Consider the following 25760-nt stretch of genomic DNA (forward strand, 5'->3'; position numbering starts at 1 on the left):
AAGAAAATGTCTCCTTTTAATTAAATAAAAGCCCTCTTTTTCTAACCCACTCAAAGTGCACACATAAAGTCCTTTTTCTATTTGACAAAATGAAAAGAAAAGGTTTTGTGACTTTTTTCTTATATGGGAAGTCAACTTCTATTTTATTGGTTGACTTGTGTGTGCACATGGATCACTCATATTTTTAAACTCCACCCTTGATCTTCCATCATCTTGACTTTGATCTCTACCATTCATACAACTTTAAAAGAAAGAGCTCTTCCCTTGTCAAAGGATCTACACTCTTGAGTATTGTTATGCTACATGTTTATTATTCAAATTCTTGAAGAGCTATTGTGGACAACTTCTACTTATCATCTCATTCTCTCATCCATCACATGCTAGATTAGAATCATATTGCATAGTAGTTTAGTTTCTTTGCAATATCTTAAATCACATAGTAATTAGTTTGGTTTGTAACACTCTCATTCTTGTTAACATAGATACATTTTGCATTTCACACTAGTTTAATCTGCATTTTCATTACATTCTCGAGGCATTCTTTGTGGACATTTTCATTCTTGTACCTTGTCTCTAAGAGAACTTCCCATTGCATGATTTACTAGAAATAATAGTATCTCTAAGGCTCAGTTAAGAGTCTCCATACTTGAATCATACTCTCTTACACTCTATGGATAGGGAGCTCTAAGTTTGCATCCAAGCATTTTGAACTCATAGAATCACTTGGATAGAAAGGTTTAGAGTGTGACACAAATCTAGTGTATACCCCTCTCTTCCTATTCCCTTCTTTCTATTAATCCTTCTCACTCCCTCCATTTTCTCTCTCCATCTTATCCCCCCTCTCTCTTTCTATCTCCTTCTCTCCATTACTCCCTCTTACTCCCTCCCTTTGTCTCTCCATCCTATCCCCTCTCTCTTCCTATCCCCTACTCTCTCTGTACATCATATCCCCTCTTTCTACCTCTCTCTTTCTCCATCCTATCCACACTCTCTCCCTATCCACTTACCTCCATTACTCAGTCTCTCTCTCATCCTATCCCCTTCTCTCCATCCTATCCCCCCCCCCTCTCTCTCCAACCCATCCACTCTCTCTCTCTCTCTCTCTCTCTCTAGGATTAAACCATAGATAGAAATAACAATTACATGCAAATATAAACAATATCAAAAAATATTAGATCACAAAGAAGAGAACACAAGACACCAAGATTTAACATGGTTTACCCAAACCCTAGGCTTTGTCCACCAAAAAACAAGTCCAATATTATTATGATCTAGTGATTACTACCTAATTACAATTTGTAATCCCTTACAACTGAATACCATAGCAAGAAGCAATTTTTGCATCATGCTTTATGAAAAATTCCTAACCCTAAGCCCTTTATACAAGTATTTATACTACTTTAGTGTTATAATTAATAATTACATGTCAATCCAAAATCCAAATAAAATAGGGCCCTAAGCCCCAAAGAATTATGAATTATGTATAATACTTCCCTAATTAGTCACCACAAACTAACATCTCTTTCTCTCATCCCATCCTATCCCTTCCCTGTCTTCCTATCCCCTTCTCTCCATTACTTCCTCTCTCTCTCTCTCTCTATCCTATCCACTTTCTCTCTCCATATTATCCCCTCTCTCTCTTCCTACCCCTTTCTCTCCATTTATCCCTCCCATTCCCTCCCCTTTTCTCTCCATTCTATCCCCTCTCTCTCTTCATATCACCTACTCTCTTTGTACATCCTAGGCACCCCTCTCTCTCCATCCTTATCTATCACTTCCTTGATTAGTCACCACAAACTATAAATCCTCCCACTTGGGGACTAATCATACTCCACACTAGACAACAATCTCCCACTTGGAGACTAATCCTATACAATACTGCTACCACATGGGGCTCCCACTGGATCAAACCACCTTGGACTCTACTATTCTTTTATTCTTATTTAGTCTAGAAGACCAACCAAAGCTGAATAAGAATTCAACTTCTTCCTTGTTACTACTTTTGTAAACAAATTTGCTAGATTGTCATCTATATGTATCTTGTCTAGCTTTAACTGCCCATCATCCAAAATTGACCGAATGAAATGGTACCACTATTGTATGTGTTTTGTCTTTGAATGCAAAGCAAAATTCTTTGCAAGATGAATGGCACTCTAACTATTTATAAACAAAGAATTGTCCCTCTGAGGGTGTCCCAATTCTTCCATGAAGAACTAAAGCTATATCATCTCCTTGGTTACCTCTATAGTAGCAACATACTCTACCTCTATAGTGGATAAAGCATTAACCTTTTGCAAATAAGAAACCTAGCTCATTGTTGCCTTACCAATAGTAAATACATAACCTATGATACTCTGCCTGGTATCAATATTCCTTGCCAAATCCAAGTCAACATATCCATGTAAATTAGTAGTAGAGCCCCCAAAATGTAGACACATACTGGATGTACCTCTCAAATATATGAGAATCTATTTTATTGCATTCCAATGCTCAATTCTTGGATGACTCATATACCTGCTAATGACTCCTACTATATGTGCAATATCTAGCCTAGTACATACCATAGCATACATCAAGCTTCCTATAGCTGAAGCATAAGGTACCTTAGACATTTTAGCATCATCTTCTTGTGTCTTTGGACACATCTCCTTATCCAACTTCAAATGACTAGGTAAAGGTGTGCTGACAGCTTTAGCATTCTCCATAGAGAAATGTTGCAACACCTTCACAATATAATCAGCCTAAGATGATGTCAATTTCCTATTCTTCCTATCTCTACAAATCTTCATACCAAGGATTTTTTTTGCTGCCCCCAAATCCTTCATAGAAAATGCATGTGCTAACTAGCATTTTAGCCCCTTAATGTGATCTATGTTAGACCCAACTACAAGCATGTCATCAATGTATAAACATAAAATAATGTATCTGTCATCATCCAACCTCTTAAAGTAAACAAAATGATTTGAATGATACCTATCATATCCATTCTCATGCATAAAACTGTGAAATTTTAGATACCATTGCCAAGGTGCTTGCTTCAAGCCATATAAACTTTTCTTCAATCTACACACTAAGTTATCTTTAATTTTGACCTCAAATCCCTATGGTTGAGCCATATATATCTCTTCATCCAAATCACCATAAAGGAAGACTATTTTAACATCAAGATCCTTCGAATGCAAATCTTTAGTATCTACAATACTTAAAATAGTGTGAATAGAAGTCATATTAACAATAGGAGAGAATATCTCATCAAAATCAATGTCTTTTTTCTATGCAAATCCTTTTACAACTAACTTGGCTTTAAATATTTTCTTACCTCCATCCTCATCTTTCAACTTGTAAACCCACTTATTCTATAAAGCCCTTTTACCAACAGGCAAATTGCATAAATCCTAAGTCTTATTTTTTAGTGAAGAGTCCATTTCATCTTTCATTGCAGACTCCCATTGAATCTTAGTATCCACCTTTATAACATCATCATAACATTCAAGTTCACCAGCATTTGTTAGTAAAATAGAGTACAAAGAAGGAGAAAATCATTCTAGAGGTTTACTTAGCCTTGTTGACTATCTAACATTTACTAGGGTGTGTGATATTTTTTGTTGTGGTTGTTGCACATCATGAGGAATTACTGGAACATCATCTTTTAGAGTATCATCTAGCACTACATAATCATCTTCTTTCTTCTCATGTTGTTGCAACAGATCTTTGTACAACACTTTCTCATTGAATATGACATCTTTGCTTCTTACAATTTTATGATTTCAAAAATTCCAAAGCCTACAAGAAAATTTATCAATGCCATATCCAAAAAATACACACTTTTTTGACTTAGCTTCAAGCTTGGTTCTATTTTCAGAATCTATATGAGAAAATGCTTCACAACCTAGGTTATGAGAAAAGAATAACTCACCTTCATACCAATCCATGCTTCCTCTAGAATACCACAACCCAAAGGAGTAGAGGAACTTGTATTAATCAAATATATAACAACATTGATAGCCTTTTCCCACATGTTTAAAGGCAACCCAACATGTAACCTCATGCTCCTTGCATGCTCTATTATTGTCCTGTTCATGCGTTCAACCGCTCCATTTTTTCATGTAGTCCTTGGAATAGTTTTCTATCTATGAATACCATTAGTAGAGAAATAATCTTCAAATTCATGACTATAATACTCACCACCATTATGAGATTTGAGACATTTTAATTTCCTACTAGTCTCATTTTTAATCAAGCATTTCCATTTATTAAAAGTTTGAAATACATCAAATTTTTGTCTAAGAAAATAAACCCATACTTTTCTAGTTGTATCATCAATAAATGAAACATAATAATGAGATCCACCAAGGGAAGATACCTGAGCTGGTCCTTATACATCTATATGTACAAGTTCTAATTTCTCACTTTTCCTTTCCTTCCCAATCTTCACAAAATTCACTCTTTTTTATTTTTCATACACACAACTTTTAGAGAAATCCATATTAACACATTTCAAACTTGGTAAAACTTTTTTTGAATGAAGTATTTTCATACCCTTCTCACTTATGTGCCCACTTATGTTGTGCCTCAACACTATATTAGAATCTACAATAGCTATTTGTTCTCCCTGCTCAACTATAGCAATTGTTCCTAAACATTAATTTTTCTTTAAAACAATCAAAGTAGAAGGAACAACATGATCTACACAAAGATATAAGGTGCCTACTTTCACACCTTTTGCTACTACAAGGGAACCTTTTGAAACCTTCCAACTTTTATTATTAAAAGTAACTACACAACCCTCATCACCAAGTTTCCCTGCTAAAATTAAATTCCTACTTAGCCTTAGAATATGTCTTGCCTCATGTAGTAGCCAATTATTCCCATTATGCAACATAATCTTAACTTTTTCTTTTCCAACAATCTGACAGGGTTCATTATCCTCCAAATAAATAATCCACAAATCCCCTTGGACATAATCAATGAAATAGCCTCTATGAGTGTAGCATGAAATGAAACACCAGAATCTAAAACCTATCAATCATCAATACTTTCTAAAGATAGAAGCAAAGAATCCTCATCAGATCTATTACTATTCCATCCTAGTTTATCTCCCTCATTATTCTTTCCTGTCCAAAAATCTTTCTTCTTATGCCCTAGTTTCCCATAGTACAAACAATCTCTTGGTCCTTTGGATTGATACCTCTTCCCCTTTGACTTTCCTCTTGATTTTTCATAATTTTTGGAACTATTTTCTCTCTTAGTCATTCTACCTTGACTTTGTACATTCAAAGCACTTTCAGATGTAGATCCACCTAAGGTTTTCCTACAAGTTTTTTTCACTCAAAATTACACCAATCACATCATCATATTTTAGGGTATTAGATCTAGAAATAGAATTACTCACAACCATTACCAAGCCATTCTAGCTTTCATGCAAAGAACACAAAATGAAGAGAGCCCTAACTTCTTCAGAAAAATTAATACCCATAGAATATAACTGACTAGTAACAATATTAAACTCATTTAAATGATCTGTAATAGATCCACCTTCTACCATTTTCATATTAAATAAATGCTTCATGAGAAATACCTTATTTGAAGCAAAGGGCTTTTCATACAATTTTGCTAGGGTTTCCATCAACTCTTTAGTCATCTTGACTTCTGTCACTGATGGTGCCAGGCATAATTGAATACTTTCAAGTGCCTTTCTGTCTAAAATATCTAATTCCTCATTTGTCATAGTTTCCTAGTTCTTAGTTTTTACTTCCAACAACTTCCATAAATCCTTCTAATAGAGATAGTTCTCCATTGCAACTTCCATAACTGAAAGTTCTACCCATTAAACTTGTCAACCCTTAGGTTGCCCTCATTTTCCATTGCTCCCACTCAACCTTGAGACTCCCACTCAATTGTGAGACTTTCCTACAGAGGATGAATAAAAAAAATAGCTAGGCATTGATACCACTTGTTAGGATTAAACCACAAACATAAATAACAATTACATGCAAATATAAAAACTATCAAAAAATATTAGATCGCACAGAAGAGAACAAAAGACACCATGATTTAACATGGTTCACATAAACCCTAGGCTATGTCCACCAAAAAAAAATTCTAATATTATTATGATCTAGTTATTATAACCTGATTACAATCTGTAATCCCTTACAGTTCACTACTGTCACAAGAAGCAATTTTTGCATCACACCTTATGAAAAACCCATAACCCTAAGCCCTTTTATACAAGAATTTTTATCACTTTAGGGTTATAATTAATAATTACATGTTAGCCCAAAATCTTGATAAAATAGGGCCCTGAGCCCCAAAGAATTATGAAGTGTGTACAATACTTCTCTGATCAATCACCACAAACTAATATCTCTTTCTCTCCTCCTATCGTATCCCTTCCTTGTCTTCCTATCCCCTCCTCTCCTTTACTTCCTCTCTCTCTCTCTCTCTCTATCCTATGCACTTTCTCTCACCATATTATCCCCTCCCTCTCTCTCTTCTTATCCCTTTCTCTCCATTTATCCCTCCCACTCTCTCCCTTTCTCTCTCCATTCTATCCCTCTCTCTCTTGATGTCACCTACTCTCTTTTTATATCCTAGGCCACCTTCTCTCTCCATCCTATACACATCTCTCCCCCCATCCTATCCCCTTCTGTCCATTACTCCATTTCACTCCTTCCCTTTGTCTCTTCATCCTATCACCTCTCTCTCTCTCTCTCTCTCTCTCTCTCTCTCTCTCCCCATCTTATCCACTCTCTCTCACCATCTTACCCCTCTATCTTCCCATCTAATTCTCTCTATTACTCCCTCTCACTCCCTCCCTTTGTCTCTCCACTCTATCCCCTCTCTCACATCCTATCCCCGTCTCTCCATTACTCCCTCTCACTCCCTCCCTTTGTCTCTCCACTCTATCCCCTCTCTCTCACATCCTATCCCCTTCTCTCCATTACTCCCTCTCACTCCCTCCCTTTTTATCTCCATCATATCTCCCAACCTCTCTCTCCTATACCCTTATCCCCTCACCCCTCTCTCTCATCATCCCCATTCTATCCCCCATCTCTCTTCATATCTAATTGTCTCTATAAATATCTCTATTACTCTCTTCCTATCCTATTCTCTCTCTCCCTCTCCTATCCTCTCTCTACATATTATCCCCTCTCTTTTCCTCTTTCTCCTAAAAATATCTCCCCATCTCTCTCCATCTAGAGCTCTCTCATTCTCAATCTCTCTCATTTCTTCTAGTTATGCATAACCTAATGGGATTATGAAGAGCCAGTTGCAATAATTTAGCTCTTAACAACATGATTGCATTACTAACATGATCACATTTTGTAAATTATGGAAAATTAGAATATTATGTTAAGGTATTCATAATGCAATGAATTTTTGCACATTATACAAATATTAACTTCTTAATGAACTTAAACTACCATTACAATCTTTTGAAAGGTCCCACTACCATGTCATAGGGTATTCTACTAGAGGTACACATTTTTTATGTCTTCTTGCTTTGAAATGATCAAAATTTTAGGTTTTTGGGTGTCTTGTTCATTTATTTATAGTCAATGTAACTTTATATTTATATAAAATGAATAAATTAAATTAGTTTTTGAGTTTATGTCCATGTTATTATACCAAATTTAGATGGGATTATATAACAAAATGTTGCAATTTTATTGTTATTTTGCAGGTTATCAAAAATGGGAAATAACAAGAGAGGATCAATTGAGGGACAAGAGGCAATAAAGGAAAATCAAAGGGAGTGTATGAGTAGATTATGTCAAGCTAGAGCATCAAACACACACAATGTGAGTAGTGAGAATGCACCAATTGATATTAAAATGATGAATGCACCTAATGTAGCAAATGAACTTCAAGATCACACACCAATTGAAATGATGAATGTAGCTAATATAGAAAATGAATTTTAAGAGCACACGCCAATTGAAAGTAATAAACTTAATTTAGCAAATTAAATTTAAGAGAACACACCTAATTCACCTCTTATATCTAATTCACCTAATGAACCATATTCACCTTATGTACCTAATTCATGTAATGCACCTAATTCACCTCATATACCTAATTCACCTAATTCTCACAATGCACCTAAATAACCTAATGCACCTAATGTACACAATGTGCCATTGTCTACACCTCCTAGAATAATTTGTAGAAGGGAAAAGTTTATAATTGACATTGATGAAAATATTTTGAGGCCAATGCATGATAAAATGTCAGAAATAAATTTTAGAAGAATTGTTAATAAGATATGGAATAACTATTTTGGAACATTAAAATAGTAGTGAAAGAACCATTGTTATAAACCTTTTTGATGCATATCAATCCAATGGTTCAAAATCATGTACTAAAGACACTAAAGTTAGCCTATGTTTCCTAACATCAACCATATTGGGAAAGCAAATGAAAAAATACCGCATAACAAGCAAAACAAGAAAGACATTAAAGATAAGAATAGAAAAATTATGCAAAGCCTTCGAGAGGAGAGATAGAATTGAGGATCCTAACAATGATGATCATCTTTGGTAATTCTTGGGTAGACTCCCACACAAGGACAAGGTTATTGTTGATGCACTGTGAACATTAATTGATATTTTTTTGATAGCACACGAGTTTCACCAAACCAAAAAGATTTTGTCAAAAGATGAATTGGGAGTACAAATTGTGATTTACATCTCTAAAACTTTTTAGATATGACTCAAACAAAATTTTATGAAAGTTCTCTTCAAAGGTGTCCTCAAATTATAATTAACAAAAGGTTTTTTGAGATGACAAAACCATTTTATGCTAAGATTTAATCATACACGCACTATGTGTTGTTGTAGGGCCCATGTTGAATTTTCTATGTGTTATGATATTTATCATTCTATATGTTTTACTTCACACACTAACAATACTTTGCAAGAATGTGGTCTATAAGAACCTCCAAAGTCACTGAGAGAGTTTATTACAAAAATATTATGCACATGAGAAGATGGAAACATTTATTTGAAGGCTATGTATTTGAAAGGTTCTTGTGATAAATGTAGTGGTTTAAAAAAATTGTAAACATAAACACACATATATAACACCCATGAAATTGGTCAAAAAATAGTTTCTCTTGGAAAGTACAAGTTGGTTACATATGGTGTTAAGGATGGAAAAGAATTAAAGAGGTGTGAGTTAGTGTAAAAGGATGAATATATAACTGATTTTCTGAAAGTGTTTCAAGAGAAACTAGTATATGAGTACATAGTTCATACACATAGATCTAGATGGTTAGATGAGAAATTTAAGATATGTAAGGATACTTTTCCCTTGGGGGCACAATTATCGCTGTTGTTGACTTTCCTAAAAATTATACACTGAAGCCTCAAAATGAAGTACAAAAAATATACTACCACTCTACAAAAGTCTTAATTTTTGTGCACATAGTATTCATTCATGCACATGATATTGTTGGAAATATTCAGGATAAGATAGTTTACTGAGAGGGGAGGGGTGAATCAGTAAACTTATAAAACTTTTGAATAATTTAGCATTTTAAGCATTCATCATTCATTCATCTAATCTACTACATAAATGAAAGATCAAACATTCATTGCACATGTACAAAAAGATTTGGTGACCCAAAAACCTTCCAAATAGAAAGTAAAACTGGGGTGGGGATGATACCCACAAAACTTCAATACTGCAGCATAAAGTTGGCCTGTTAAGGCTTACAATGATCACTTCTAGTGATCTACCCTGTTAGGAGCAAGTAGGACTGCTAGATCCACCTTGTTAGAGGATTTACAAACATACAATGAAGTATGCACTCTGTTAGGAGATTTACAAAAAGATTGTCAAGTCTACCCTGTTAAAGGATTTATAAACTAATTCACCTATTAGGATGAAGCAGTGGATCTGCTTGCAACTATTTTTTGATAAGATCCATTTTGTATTGATCACCTGATGTGATAGATATAACTTTTCTATTCCTATGTTGACCTTGTTGCATTCCTTTTAATCTACTGCTGATTCGCTTTCACTTTTCTCAAAATATAGTAATACCTTCTTCACATGAAAACATCGCTCTCTTTATATTTTCATGCCCATCTCATATTGCAAATGATATCATACATTACATATATACTGTTCCAATATTTACAATTGAAAGGTTGGCCAAAACACAAGTGAACAAAATATTACTGAGTCAGCCAGATAGTAGAAAACTCAGGTTCCTCAAGCTAACTTGGTGACCTTCTGATACTCAACATCATCATGCACATGGTAGGAGTAGAGACTTGGTTCATACTAGCCACACAATCATTGCTTGGAACCCGGTAACCATTGGTGACTCAATAGATATAGTGTCACTCGGTAAAAACTAACTTCTTCATTTACCTTGCTTTGCTCGGTGAACACTGAGTCCTTCATTTACCTTTTTCATTCATTAAACACTGAGTCCTTCATTTACCTTTTTCACTCGGTAAACACTGAGTCCTTTGTTTACCTTTTTCACTTGGTAAACACTGTGTCCTTTGTTTACCTTTTTCACTCGATAAACACTGTGTCCTTTGTTTACCTTCTTCACTCGGTAAACACTGCTGAACTTCTCATTCACTGGGTATCCCCTGGAATGCTTGGTGAGAACTGTTTACCTATTGAACTTATAAGGTAACCACTGAATGCTTGGTATACACTGTAGACTAAGTGATGAGCTAAATAAGCATTCAGAATTGAATAAGTGTTTGCAGTAATGACAAATATATCATAATTCCAACAATCTCCCCCTTTGGCATTAGTGACAAAAATACTTATGAGCCAAAACTTATGTGCAAAATTTGACATACTGATTTGCATATATCTCCCCCACACAATATGCACAGAGTATTTACAAATATCTCTATCTTTACACATTGCTTCATTGTTTACATATATCTCCCCCATTTTGACAATAATGCCAAATTACACAATATGCATTTACACAGAGACACCAAAATGAGAGATAAACTTAGAATATAACTTGAGGATAAGAGCCAAAGTCTTGTCCCAATTTTCTTGCAAAATTTTGTAGGTGGAGAGTGCTATTTGAATTTTAGCTGAAAGTTCAATCATATGATCTGCAACTAAAAAATTGTTGTGATGGATCAATGCTTTGGAGTAGACAATGTGTTTCTGCATTATGTCCATGATAGGAAGGATCATATTCTAAATGTCAATCAAAGTAGACCTGATCCTTGCTTCCTCTCTCAACAATTCTACCTACTTTTCTGACAAAAATCTGATTTTGAGATGATGGGATGAACTTGAATTGGGGTCAAGTTGCAGCATTTGGGCACTGACCTTCATATCCTCATCAATTTTATTCAATTTTTCTTTGATTTCCTTGGTGTACTCGATAACATCACAAAGTTTGGCAAAAAGTGAAGTTACATTATTAAAGGGATTTTCAAGATTGGCGAAAATTGTGGACAATTCTACTTATTTTATTGCAATGTGCTCAAGCACCTTATTATCAAACTTCCTTTTAGCCATTTCAATCAATTTTTCTTGACCAGAGGTGTCCTCATTGAATTTATTTATAGCCTCTTCTAACTGAATCAAAATGTGTTGAGTAGAATCTACTTCAACACCTATAGCATCTGTAATTATATTTTTGGCATTCTCAATTATTCTCTACTCCTTATCCCTTTCAGATCTTAACTACTTCTGCATAGCTTTCATCTCTATTAGTTGACTTGCAAACCTCATCTCTTCAATGGTAGCATTTTCATAGTCAATCTTTGGAATCACTATCTCTCTATCTTAGTCAATATCTTTTGGAATTTCCTTTCCAGTGATAAGAAGTCTTAATGGATGATTTTGTTTGACTTCTATGATGACTAGTTTGACCTTAGGAATAGACACAATAGTGGAGATGGAAGGACTAGCAGTAAAAACTAGGATAGGACTTGAGGATTGAATGCCAATAGAAGTATTTACCAGATCAAAAACTAGAATACTTACCAAAATGATGACACACTCAGTATAGCAATATCTAAACTAACTAGATTTGAAGTAGATACAGATAATGCTGACAAAATTGTAGAACAAATTAGAACTGACAAAATTGTAGAACTTACTGCTATACTGACTGATGATGATGAAGCTGAGGAGGTTGGCTTAATAGCTAAAGAAATAATAGTCAACTTGGTAGATGAAGTGCTTGGCACATCTGTTTTAGATACCTGAAGCTGGGAGGAGGCCGGTGAAGTTTGAGCAATTGATGTGGCAATTGGGCTCACAATCTCACTTGTAGAAGCTATCTCCTTAGTGGATGGAATAGTTTTTGGTGGAGTGAGGAAGGGATGCAATCACTGCTGCTGCAATATTTACTAGATCATCTTCCTCCTTATCTTCCTCTTCAGCTTCTTCCTCCATTCCTTCTTCCTCCTTGTCTTCTTCCATCAGTGCATGCAGCTCTCTTGGTGAGATTGTGATGGATGGAGTACCATTAATACCATCATTGTCACTATTGTCATCATCCTTGATTTCTACTAGGTCTTCACTAGGTTTATGCAGATGATAGATGTTTTTCCACATGTTTGTAGCATCATTTACAACATGCTCAATGTCTTTGATTAAAATTGAATAGGTGTGAAATCTGATCATCATTTTACCTTCATGGTTTTTCATTGCAGCCTTTATTTCTACTCTAGTGAGACTTGGTTGAAGATTCTTCAGAGATTGCTCATAGATGTATTTTACCATTTGGGTGGCTCACTCCCATCTGAGTTTCAATCTCTCTAGTAGCTCTTTTGAGATTTGGGAGGCAAGCTGGTCCAAGGAGTATTTCCATTTACCCATCTTGGAGAGTACCAGTTCCTCAATCTACATTTTCTCAGCATCTATTCTTGTTTCAAATTTCAATGCCTTGAAATTTGTGATGCCTGCTCCTTCTTCCACTGTTTAAGCCTTTCCTCAAATGTGGGTGCAAGCCTGACCAGTATAGGTTCTTGCTTGCCTTTTCTGGTCCTTCTGGTGAATACTATAGTAGGCTTCTTCTTAGGTTTGGTAATGATTACCTTACCTTTCTTCTTTGATGGTTCTTCTTCAAATTATTGTTCTTCTTTTTCTTCTTCTCCTCCTTCTTCTTCATCATCTTCCTCATCCTTGCCTTTTCCTTCTATTAGCATGAGAGGATCGGTTGCAGTTTTCAATTTGGCTATCTTCCTCTTATCTTTGCTTATGGCCTATGGTAGCTTAATTTCAAGCTCAATTCTGGCCTTTGCTTCATCATAAGTTCCAAAGGCAGGGATGTTAGGAATAGCTAGTTCATTCACCAGTGCCTCAATGATGTCTCTTGCTTCATCAATATTTAATTCATAAGGCAATGGTTTTACCCATGCCACTCGGGGTATGACTGCCTGTATGTACACTTTATCATAGTCAACCATGAAACATATATCATCTTTGTAATCCTCAACAAGCTTAGGAGGAATTCTAAATCTTTTATTCATCCTTTCCTTGAAGTCTTCAAAATAGTTATCCATGACTTTGTCAAAAATTTCACCCATTTTTGCTATAAACTCGTTAATCTGATAAAGAATTGGAATGTCTTTTCTCCATACTACTGTTCCTTTTGATGGAAATAATTTTTGCACATAAAAGAACAAAAAAATTAACAAAGAGCCAAATTTACATGGGTTATTCTTTGAAGTCCTTATACTTTCCATATTCTTGATTAACTGTTTCAACAACAAGTCTACCATGTCATATTCCAAATTTTTCTTTACTATCTTAAATGCTAAATCCACAGCCTCACATGGTACACTATTCAATCTATTGGAACTGTATAGTTCATATGTAATAACATAAATGCAAAATCTGAGTTCCATGTCAGATATATTGTTAAGCTTCAATCCTCTTCCATCCCATTCTACTAGGGTTTTATTCTGCAACTCATCCTGACCTAGGGTTTTAGTGGTTTTGGCTTTGCTAAGCATAGGAAAACCTGTGATCTTATGAATCATCTTCTTGGTTATCAATACGGGTTGCTCCAACCACAATTGACCATTATGTACATGGATTAGAACATATCTCACCCATTTAACTTGGAAATTCCTTGGTAGGTGCGTAATGTGGCTCAAGCCTTTTTCTTCTAAGTGTTTATGCTCAGGTTTTAGGGCTCCATCAACACATAATTGACCTAGGGCATTGCCCATATTCAATGTACCAATTTCTTGAATAGTGCATTTGAAATGAGTTTGAATATCATTAATAAGAAGTAACTTAGGTGGAATTTATGATTGAGCTTTGAGTGGATCAAGTGATTCAGCAATTGCATGCATAAGTTTGAATTTTGGGGCTTTCCATTTGACTCCTTTCATGAGCATTTTAGAACCCCTCTTTGCCTTGCTAATGCTGGTGCTTACGAATGCCATTGCTGCTCGGTGGATGATAAATTCTTTAAACAAATTCTTCACAGGAACTTCACTTCAAATTGCTTGGAATCAATGGCATGCAACTGGAAATCTTTTAGCTCTGAGTATTCTTAAGTCGCGGTGAAAAATGAAATTGAATTTTTCCCTTTTGATGGAAATACTATCATTAATGCTCGGTACAAAGGTAGATGAGATGACATAGTTCTTGCTAGTCTGTCATTGATTTACTTAGTAAAACCTTGCAACTCGGTGGTTCAACAAAATCTTTGATATTCTCGACCTAGCTCGGTAAGGTCTTTAACCAACCTTTCTTGGTAGATGCAACACGGTGAATGATAACTTTTCTTTGATCTTTGTATCTGGAATACTGATTTGATCACTTGCACTCTTTCACTCTGGAACTGCTTAAGATATGGATAGAAGATGTAGTTCTTGATTCCTTTTAAATCTAATTGGAAATGGTGGAGTCACCCATTTCTTGAGTGACATGATCATCATTTGAATTGTCTTGCTTGGTAGATTTAGGAATCCACTGTTGTCTCATCTGCTTTCGAATGTTATCAGCTTTAGCTTTCTTTGCATCTTCAATTCTTCCAATATTCGTGCAATTCTTGGCTATATGACCAAGTTCAGTACATGTGTAACATCTTATGGTTGTATCCCTCTTTCTTAGGTGATGTCTAACACAGTTTATCCCAATGTGTCCATATTCTCCACAATAGTGACACCTACACCAAGTATTGTAGTCCCAACCAAATATTGCTTTGATAATTTGTTCTGCTAGATTGAATGTTTTTTATTTGCATTCAGATGCCTTGTGACCTTATTTCTTGCATTTGTGGCATTTGCCTTCAAATTTTGGTTTCTCTTTGCATTCATTAGCTTTGTGACCATGCTGATTGTAGTTGAAGCATTTACCATTGAATTTTGCCTTTCCATTACTCCAACTTTGATGTATGACCTATCTTGCCACAGTGATTGCAAGTGGGTCTTTGATTCCTTTGGGCACCTTGTTTGGAGGATTCACCTTCTTCCTTGTATCCAAGATCAGCTTTACCTTTTTCTCTATGAAGATTCTGCTCATTTTGTTGATTCAATTGGTTCATGTCTGTTTGAGATTTCATCATCCTTTCATTGACTTGCCTTTCAGTGATCAAGTCATTTTCCAAACTTTCATTAATTTGTCTTTCAGATCTTAGATCACTTTGTAAGCTTGCATTGATTTGTCTTTCAGTGATTAAATCATTTCTCAAACTTTCATTCTCAGATCTTAGATTCATAATTTTTTCATTTTCATTAGATAGTTGACCTACAAGATCTTCATGCTAAAGGGATGGATTATTTCTTGCCTCTAAGTCTTCATTTGCCTTGTTTCTTTGTTCCAAAACTTCACATAGTCTGATGGATTAGATTTCTTGTTCTCTTTTAAGCTTTGTTACTTCTTCCTACAAAGAACCATTCTTTGCTAGGAGTTCCTTGATTGCTTCATTAGCTTCATTGGAACTACTTGATGTTAAAAGGTCTTCAATCTTTTCTTCAACATACTGGTGATCATTCATTTGTTTTGCAAGTTCCTTCCTTCTTTTTAGAGATTGAGAAAGATGCTCCTTTGCTTCTTTGAGTTGAGCCATGGCCATTTCCAGATCTAGCTTTTCATTTTCAATAGATTTGTTAAGTCAGAATATCTCCATTGTCCTTGATCTTTGCTCAAGCTGTCAAACTTTATCCTGAGAACCACAAAGCTCTGATACCAATTTTTGGAAATATTTAGGATAAGATAGTTTACTAAGAGGGGAGGGGTGAATTAGTAAACTTATAAAAATTTTGAATAATTCAAAATTTTAACCATTCATCTTTCATTCATCTAATCTACTACATAAATGAAAGATCAAACATTCATTGCACATGTACATAGAGATTTGGTGACCCAAAAACCTTCTAAGTAGAAAGTAAAACTGGGGTGGGGCTGATACCCACAAAACTTCAATACTATAGCATAAAGTTGGTCTATTAAGGCTTACAATGATCACTTCTGGTGATCTGCCCTATTAGGAGCAAGGAGGACTGCTAGATCCACCTTTTTAGAGGATTTACAAACATACAATGAAGTATGCACTCTGTTAGGAGATTTACAAAAAGACTGTCAAGTCTATCCTGTTAAAAGATTTATAAACTGATTCACCTATTAGGATAAAGTAATAGATCTACTTGCAACTATTTGCTGATAAGATCCATTTTGCATTGATCACCTGATGTGATAGATATAACTTTTTTGCTTCTATGTTGACCTTACTGCATTCCTTTTAATCTACTGTTGATTCACTTTCACTTTTCTCAAAATATAGTAATACCTTCTTCACATGCGAACATCACTCTCTTTATATTTTCATGCCCATATAATATTACAAATGATATCATACATTACATATATACTATTCCAATATTTACAATTGCAAGGTCGGCCAAAACACAAGTGAACAAAATATTACTGAGTTAGCCAGATAGTAGAAAACTTGAGTTTCTCAAGCTAACTCGGTGACATTCTGATACTCAGCATCCACTACATTACTCGGCATCATCATGCATTCAATAGGAGTAGAGACTTGGTTCATACTAGCCACAAAAATCATTGCTTGGAACTCGGTAACCATTGGTGACTCGGTAGATATAGTGTCACTCGGTAGAAACTAACTTCTTCATTTACCTTGCTTTTCTCGATGAACATTGATTTCTTCATTTACCTTTTTCACTCGATAAACATTGAGTCCTTCATTTACCCTTTTCACTCGGTAAACACTGAGTCCTTTGTTTATGTTTTTCACTCGGTAAACATTGTGTCCTTTGTTTACCATTTTCACTCAGTAAACACTGTGTCCTTTGTTTACCTTCTTCACTCGGTAAACACTGCTGAACTTCTCATTCACTCGGTATCCTCTAGAATGCTTAGTGAGAACTATTTACCTGTTGAACTTATAAGGTAACCACTGAATGCTCTATATACACTTTAGACTAAGTGATGAGCTAGATAAGCATTCAAAATTGAATAAGTGTTTGCACTAATGAAAAATATATCATAATTCCAATAGATATCACATAAGAGGATAGAAATATTATAAGAGAGTATCACTTCTACATTAGTGATGATTGAACTCATTCATCAGTTTGTGAAAGGTTGTTTTCAAAAATTCTATGGCAATTTAAGAGAAAGAGATGTTAGATAAAATCAACACATAATATAGTCAAACAATTGGAAGGCACAATTTAAGAATGCAAGGATATTCTATTGGTTGACTAGGATGCACATGTCAAGTGGTGTCCAACATTTTTTGAAGTTGACAAGGTGGTACAGGAGCACCTTAAGGGAAAGAAAAACCCTAATAGTCATTTTTGGCTTGTAAATGGTTTTTCCAACCATTGAATAAATAATGACTAGTGATGAAGTCCCAAGGTATGTAGGAGCAAGTATTAGAAGGTTGAATGCAAGTTTGAGTCAAGTTTTAATTGTTAAGACCTAGTAGGTCCTGATAGGCTCAACTGTGGTAAAAGTTGGAAAAAACCTAAAAAATGAGGGATACTTGTTAGAATGTGGGTTTTATATGTTTTGGGTGAATTTTGATGAGTTGGAGGCACACTTGCTAAGTTGGGAATAGCACAAGCTCATTTGTCCAAAAATTGTCAAAATTGCTCATGATAACTTTTCCTAGAAAGTTGGAAGATGAATTTATTAGGTCTAAGGCTTGACCTTAGGATTGGGATAGATGGATTAAGGATATAAAATCTCATCCAAACCCTAAACTAAGAGGGAGACCATTTTGTGTACAAACTGGAAGTAAGATCAACACTAACTGTAATGACATGTTTTGGGTTTCATTTCAAATTTAATGGATTGAAAGGTTGATTATCACCATTGGATTAGTTATTGAGTAACTTTTGAACTATATCTACATGGTTATTTTGGAGTTTTGAATACATTTGTTTCTATTTTGAAATTAGTTTAGTTTTTACTAGTTTCACTAACCTATACATAGCAGTTTGTATGAAAATGCCTACAACTTGAGTTCTAGCCATGGGAACTTGATGGACATATGGAATCAAGAAATTTTTTTTTTACATAGTGTGAATATATAAGGATAATTTAGAATGAGTTCATTTTTTTAATTTTGTAAGTTAGCCCTAAGCAAGCCTAAAGTGTTTGGCTAGGAAACAAGAAGCTTGCAAGGGGAGTTTAATTGGTTTTCCTGATTGGGATGAGAAAAATTTGGTTGGGGAAATTTAGTAGGAAGAGTAAAGGGTCCATAGGCCATAGGAGAATTTTTGAGAAAGAAAAATCAGCATATGGTGAAGCATTTTCTATCATTTCCCTATAAACCCTCAAAAATAGGGTTTTTAGCAAAAGTACTATATAGACGCCATGGGAGTCTAAAACCTGGAAAATCTGTGAGTATAGGTTAATATGAAACAAAGTCAAGAAGGCATAAAGAGGACTTGTTAAGGGGTTTTTGAAGTTATTTTTGTTTCATTTTTTTACGAGGCCTAATTGGGGCTCATAGGGCTATCAAGCCTAAAAGAGAAAATTGATGATTTTGAAGGTTAGGGTCTACAAAGATGACATAATGGTTTGTAAAGGAACAAGAACAAAATGAGGCTAAATAATAGAGGAATTTTCCATGCTAGATGTCCTTCGTGAGTTTGTTAGTCTACTAAGCCTAAAGTGACTTAGTTGGTGTTTGAAGAGTGAGAAGTGTAATTTGAATTGATAGGTGAGTTTCTAGGTTAGAGAAGATTAGGAAAATATACTCTAATGTGGGGTATTAGGAAAGAACCCTAGAAAGGCTAAGAGAAGGCCTTGGATAGAGAAAGAAAGATCTAAGTGAGAGAAAATCTCCATCATAGGGCATAGAAAGGGAGGGAATTATGGTGTAGGAGCATCTGTTAAAAGAGAACCTACTAGAGAGGAATTGAGTTATGAAGGTGGTGCAGTGATAGAAGATTGTTGCCCAAGTTTTAGTTCGTGTCTTTTTGTTCTAGGGTTTTGAGTCAAGTCAAGTGTCAATGTCTTGAGTATGTGTCTAGATTACCCTTAAGTAACTTCTCCTCTCATCTATCCCTTTGTGTGTACTTAGGTGGAAATTCAAATAAATATAATTAATTTATTCATATGAGGTGATTAGGAAAGGAAGGGTAAGCTTATGCATTTCCCAGATGAGAGGGAAGTTGTTTAGAAACCCTAACTCTATGATCAAGTATTTTTTTAAAGTAATAATACAGGTATAATGGAGAGATCAAAGGCATATTCAAAGAAAATGGCAATAAAGAAAATGAGAAGTGAGGCTAAAAGATAATATGCAGATCATGGGAACATCATGGAAAGAAGAGAAATTGGATTGAATGCAGGAGAAGTAGATAAATCCTAAGAAATGGTGAAAGAAATCAATAAAAGGTGGTATGAATTTCTTTGAAATAAAATTAATGACTTATAATTAATCTACAAATCTACATTGTAAAGTTGACAAGTCAATTGGCTCATAAATTAAATCTAGCTCATTAGATGAAGATCAGATTGATAGATGATGTTTTAAAAGATGAAATTATAAGTATTCAATGATAATATCCTCATCTATGAAATAAAAAATAGATCTATTCTTGTCACTATGTCGCTATAAGGAATTGCACAAAAAATAACCTTAGTGACATAACAATAGCATGACACCTAATCACAAGACCCTAACTAAGTGGGACCTTCCTTGTGTCATACGTAGTAATCAAATAACACAATGAAGATCATCAATCTTAGGAAAGATCTCTAACTATCATTATGTCACCATGTAAAGTTTCTTGATTGAAAATCATGGCAACATAACAACAAAGAAAAAAAGTCCTATTGGGCCCATCAAATTCCACAAGACACAGTCAGAACCTAGTCATGAAGTGCCACAAAGAAAAGAAGGTAAATGTTGGATTTTTCAAGTAATGAAATTGTACCACCTATTTGCCACAGTGTGCATAGATGGAAAGTGGACTTGCATTGCAAAATAAACAAAGGGTTAAGATATTATATTGTCACCATCAGATTAAAAAGAGATCAACACTATTGTTATGTCACTATGGAAAGTTGTTTGAATATTAATTATAGTGACATAATGACAATTAGACGCGTATACAGAGAGGGATCCATGGAGGAGATTAAAAAGGAAAAATAAAGGAGTCTATTATGTTTTAATCATGATCATTAATTTAAGATCGATGGTCCTAATTCAAAAATGTAGTGACCATTAGAATATGAAATACATAGGGTTGCCACAAAATAATAGACGATGAAGAAAACATCATTTTTCTATAGGATTCCTAAGATTTCATGAATCTCAATAGTCATTCCATATTTTCAAAAGCACCATGGATTCAAAATCATTGGATTATTTCATATTTTTTTCCTTTTCTATTTTATGACTGTTTCTCTATTGAACTTAAGGATAATAGAAAACTATAAATGTAACCTCATTTGACAATACTAAGGTCAAAAAACTTGATAAAAAATTGGTCAGTAAGTCCATTTAACCTATTTGCTTGTCATGTTTTGTTGCCCATGCATAGAGGAGTTTTACATTAAGAGTTGAAAGACAATCATGTATGATTTTGTGAATAATCAGATGAATTCCATTTCACTTTGATATTTGCATTATAATGATTCCACTTATTTTCTTCATATATGGTTTTCTTTCTTCTCTTGTTAGTTTCATAATATGTTAGATACTTTCATTGGGAAATGAAAGATAAATGTGTATGAATCTATTAATTATTGGTTGGCTTCCATTTCATTCAAAGCTGATAGTGAAAGAAATTCCATTTTCCCTCATTTGCATATCTTCTTCATTCCTCATCTACATTTAGATGGTTAATTGGTTAGAAATATCAAGATAATCTACCACAATCATTCCATTGAGTGTGATAGGTTATTAAAATCCATAGTTCCTAAATTTTTTGTGCCTACAAAGAATTTGGTTATCTTTTACTGCTCTTAGGTTAAGATTTTATAATGTAAAAACTCTTGATCTCATAAAAATATATTCTTTGCATATCATCATTGCAAAATCATATGGAGATGTATCTAATAATTTATAGCGCAGTGATAGAATACATACATTGACCCATTTGTTGGTAAAAATCCTTTTTTTCTCTCCAAAACATTGGGTATCGAAGAGTTAGGTTATAAAATCTAATAGGAGGATAAATTGTTAACCAACAAAGATGCAAAATCAATAGTGCAATGGTGTTACTATGGGACTAGGTAATGTAGGTAAGTGTTTGGTTTCAGATTGTTTTGGTTGATATGTGAAGATTGTTGGAAATATAAGAGGAGTAAATGAGAGGGGAGGGGTGAATCAATTACTATAAAAATAAATCCTAGATCTCTTAGATGTCGGAACAAAAAAAAAAACTCTAAAAACTAAACTCTGCTGATGCTCGATAAAGAAATGTTGTAACTTGGTAAATACTAATAATGCTCGGTAACTACTTAACATGAAAATATTACAATGTTATTTTTGATTAATTATTACTTTAACTTAATTGCAAAGACATAATAGAAAAAACATGAACACAATTGACACCAAGTTTAAACATGGAAACCAAATTTGGGAAAAAACCAAAATTGCAACTAGTTATTATTTTTCACTCTTCTGAAGTGAACTGTGTTAAGAGCCAACCCTATTAAAGGTTACAAAACACACTATTAGGTGTGACCCTATTAGAAGATTTAATCAACCTATTAGGAGTGCCCGACAATTTAATAGAACTGCCACCTTGTTAGAGGATTTACAAATAGTTGTTAAGCCAACTTTGTTAAGAGATTTAGATCACTGCTACAATGATTAGAGAGTAACAATGAGATGACCTAATTTCTGATGCAACTAAATTGCTAATTATAGATCTTAATTATGGCTTGTATACTTGATCCTTCTTGATTAGATATATCTTTTCATCTCCACAAGGATATTATTCTTATCCTTCTAATTTGCTTCCTCTTACCATAATCAAATCTTCAATGTATTCACATACTCCACTACTCACTTTCTAACCCTCAACTTGACCTTATATCTTTCATATTATCAAATTGGCTAGAATACAACTTAGAATAATTAATATTCATTTTCTTAGTTATATAGAATTAATAGATAAATCAATTAACCTCAATATGCCAAAATAAGAAAATCCTTTATTAGCTGACCCTATTCGGTTGACACTAACTCAATTTTTTTTTTTCCTATGTTAACCTAGTAAACTTGGTTTACACTGCATATATGCAAAGTTACTTTGGTAACCAAGTGAGCTTGGTTAACATTGGTTCCATCCAATGTTTCCTTCATTAACTGAGTGAGCTCTATTAACACTCATCTTTCACAAACTTTCCTTTGACGCTGAGTAAACTGGGTAGATACTACCATCTAAACTAGGAAAACTCTAGATTGCTTGGTAGCCATAGAAAAAATTCTTCAATGCCTGAGTGAACTTAACACACATTGATTGGAAATGATATGAAATTTTATGTAACATCAAAGACAATACACAATTAATCAATTGTATTCAACAATCTCCCTCTTTGGCATTGATGACAACGCAACATGTCATATTACAATGAAATTTTTGGAGAAAGAATAAAGTAAGGAACATATCCTTAGTTTCATTATGATTCTCATCCAGAGAACTCCCTCTATCAGTGTGAACTCTTTTTTCCTTTAGTTTCTCCCCCTATCAAAAAACTTCTGTCTATTAGAACTTCTAATAAGTTCATTCTCCCTCTTTGACAAGTTTATTCTTCCTCCTTGAAAATCCTTCTTTATAGCTAAAATTTCTAAGAGATATGATAGTATAATCCTCCCTCTTTGACAACACATGCCAAAGACAATACTCAATGAAATTCAATGTACCTTAAGTACTAATTCATTTTCAATATGCCCTTGTGATATGAATATTGCACCAACTAACTGGTCTTCAACTTTCTCTGGTTGATGCATCACTAAACTTCAAATAGGGGAATGACCCCTAGCTTACCTCTTAGATACGTAAATGCATCCTTAGGTAATGGCTTGGTTAATATGTCTACAATTCGTTCTTTCATATTTACATATTCCAATCTGACTTCTTTATCTTACACTAACTCTCTTAAGAAGTGATATTTTATAACAATGTGCTTTGTTTTGGTATGCATTACTAGATTCTTTGATATATTGATTGCACTATGTTATCACAATATATGACTACTAGGTCCTTGATCTCTACCTTCATACTTATGATTAGTTGTTTGAACCAAATAATGTTAGAACAATTAACTATTGCTGCCACATATTTTGCCTCTACTATAGACTGAGAGATACAATTTTGTTTCTTGCTTGTCCAAGACACTAGTCTTTTACCACAAAAGAATGCTCCACCACTAGTGCTTTTTTTGTCATCAATAATTTTGGCCCAATCAACATCTATAAATACTTTTAAGTCCAAATTGCCTCCTATTTTGTACCATAAACCATAGTCTTTAGTACCTTTTAGATATCTCATGATTCACTTTTGCCATCATGTGATATTCTTTGGGATTTGCTAATAATCTTGCCACCATACCAACTACTAATGCAATACTAGGCCTTGTATACACTACATACTATAATTTTCCAATCATTGATTTGCATGTGGTCTAATCTACCTCTTTGGAATCATTATTTTTGGAAAGCTTATGTCCAATAGACATAGGGGTTTCAATTGGTCTTGAGTCTTTCATTCCAAATTTTTTAAGTATCTCCATGATACATTTATATTGAGTAATGTAGATACCATCTTTCTTCTATTGAATCTATAATCCAACAAAGAGTTTTATCTCTCCAAACATAGACATCTCAAATTCTTTACTCATTTCTTCTAAAAATTCCTTCCACAAGTCATCATTTCCTATGAATAAAGTTTCATCAACAAATATTTTTACCAATACAATCTTCTTGTCTAGTCTTTCTTTCATATATAGACTACTATTATCATTTTTTTTTGAAAACCAATATGTATCAAGTAGTTATGAAGTCTTTCATACTAGGCTCTAGGAGCTTGCTTAAGGCCATATAATGCCTTGTGTAATTTGTAAACGATGTCCTTTTTGCTAGGATCTACAAAACCTTCTGGCTATTTAATGTAGAATTCCTCATCAAGAATTTCATTCAAGAATGTAGATTTTACATCCATTTAATAAACTTTAAATCCTTTGTAAGCTGCATATGCTAGTAAAGTTCTAACACCTTCTAATATTGTAACAAGAGAAAAAGTTTCACCATAATAAATACCTTCTTCTTGAGAATAGCCTTTACATACCAACCTTGCTTTGTTTATACATACTTTTCCATCTTCATTCATCTTGTTTCTAAACACCCACTTTGTGCCAATTACATTTTTATCATTGGGTCTAGGAACAAGAGTCTAGATTTTTTTCTTCTCTATTTTTTAAATTTCTTAATTCATTTCTTCAATCCAACTTTTATTTTTCAAAGCATATTTAACACTTCTAGGTTCAAATTTAGCAAGTAAACATGTACCTTTTAATTTGCCTCTTGTTATTGTTCTATCTAATTTGTCTCCAATGATCTGATCAAGTGCATGATGCCTTCTAACATATCTTACTAACACAAGTTTTTTGGATTTACTAATTTCATTATGAATTTCAGTGTCAATATTGGGTCCCAGTTTTTGTGACTCAGGTCCATCAGACTTAGTTTGTTCTTGAAGTATCTCAGTAGCTTCTAACTATGACTTAGGTCCTTTAGACTATGACTCAGGTTAAATTATCTATAACTCAGTAGATTTTGGAGATTTTGGGGACTTGGGAGGTGAAGCCTCCTTTCTTTTAGATAGATTTGGCAAGGTATTAGGTTCATTGTAAATAAATCTTTTGTAATCTTCAAGCTCTTTACTACTTTCTTCTTCACTCTTTTCTACAAACTCATCAATTCTCACATGTGCACTTCTATGATTTGATGAGTAGACAAATTCAAACATTTTATGCTTTACTTTTATAGGAGCATCCTAGAAATATGCCTTCATCACCTTTGACATAAAATTTGTCTTTTCTAGATTCTTTCAAGATATAACATTTTCTAAAAAATACTTTCAAGTAACTTACATTGTGTTTGTAGCCATACTATGGTTCATAAGGATTTTGATTTGAGTCTTTCTTCAGCTCTACTTTGTTTAAGGTATGAACTACAATACTGATAGCTTCTTTCTAGTATCTAATTGCAACATTCTTTTTTATCATCAATGTTCTTGTACAATCCATGATGGATCTATTTCTTCTTTTAGCTATACCATTCTGCTCTGGTGTAC

Source organism: Cupressus sempervirens, chromosome 7 (genome assembly GCF_028749045.1).
Source record: "Cupressus sempervirens isolate cs-2001-9-10 chromosome 7, ASM2874904v1, whole genome shotgun sequence".
Classification (NCBI taxonomy): Eukaryota; Viridiplantae; Streptophyta; class Pinopsida; order Cupressales; family Cupressaceae; genus Cupressus; species Cupressus sempervirens.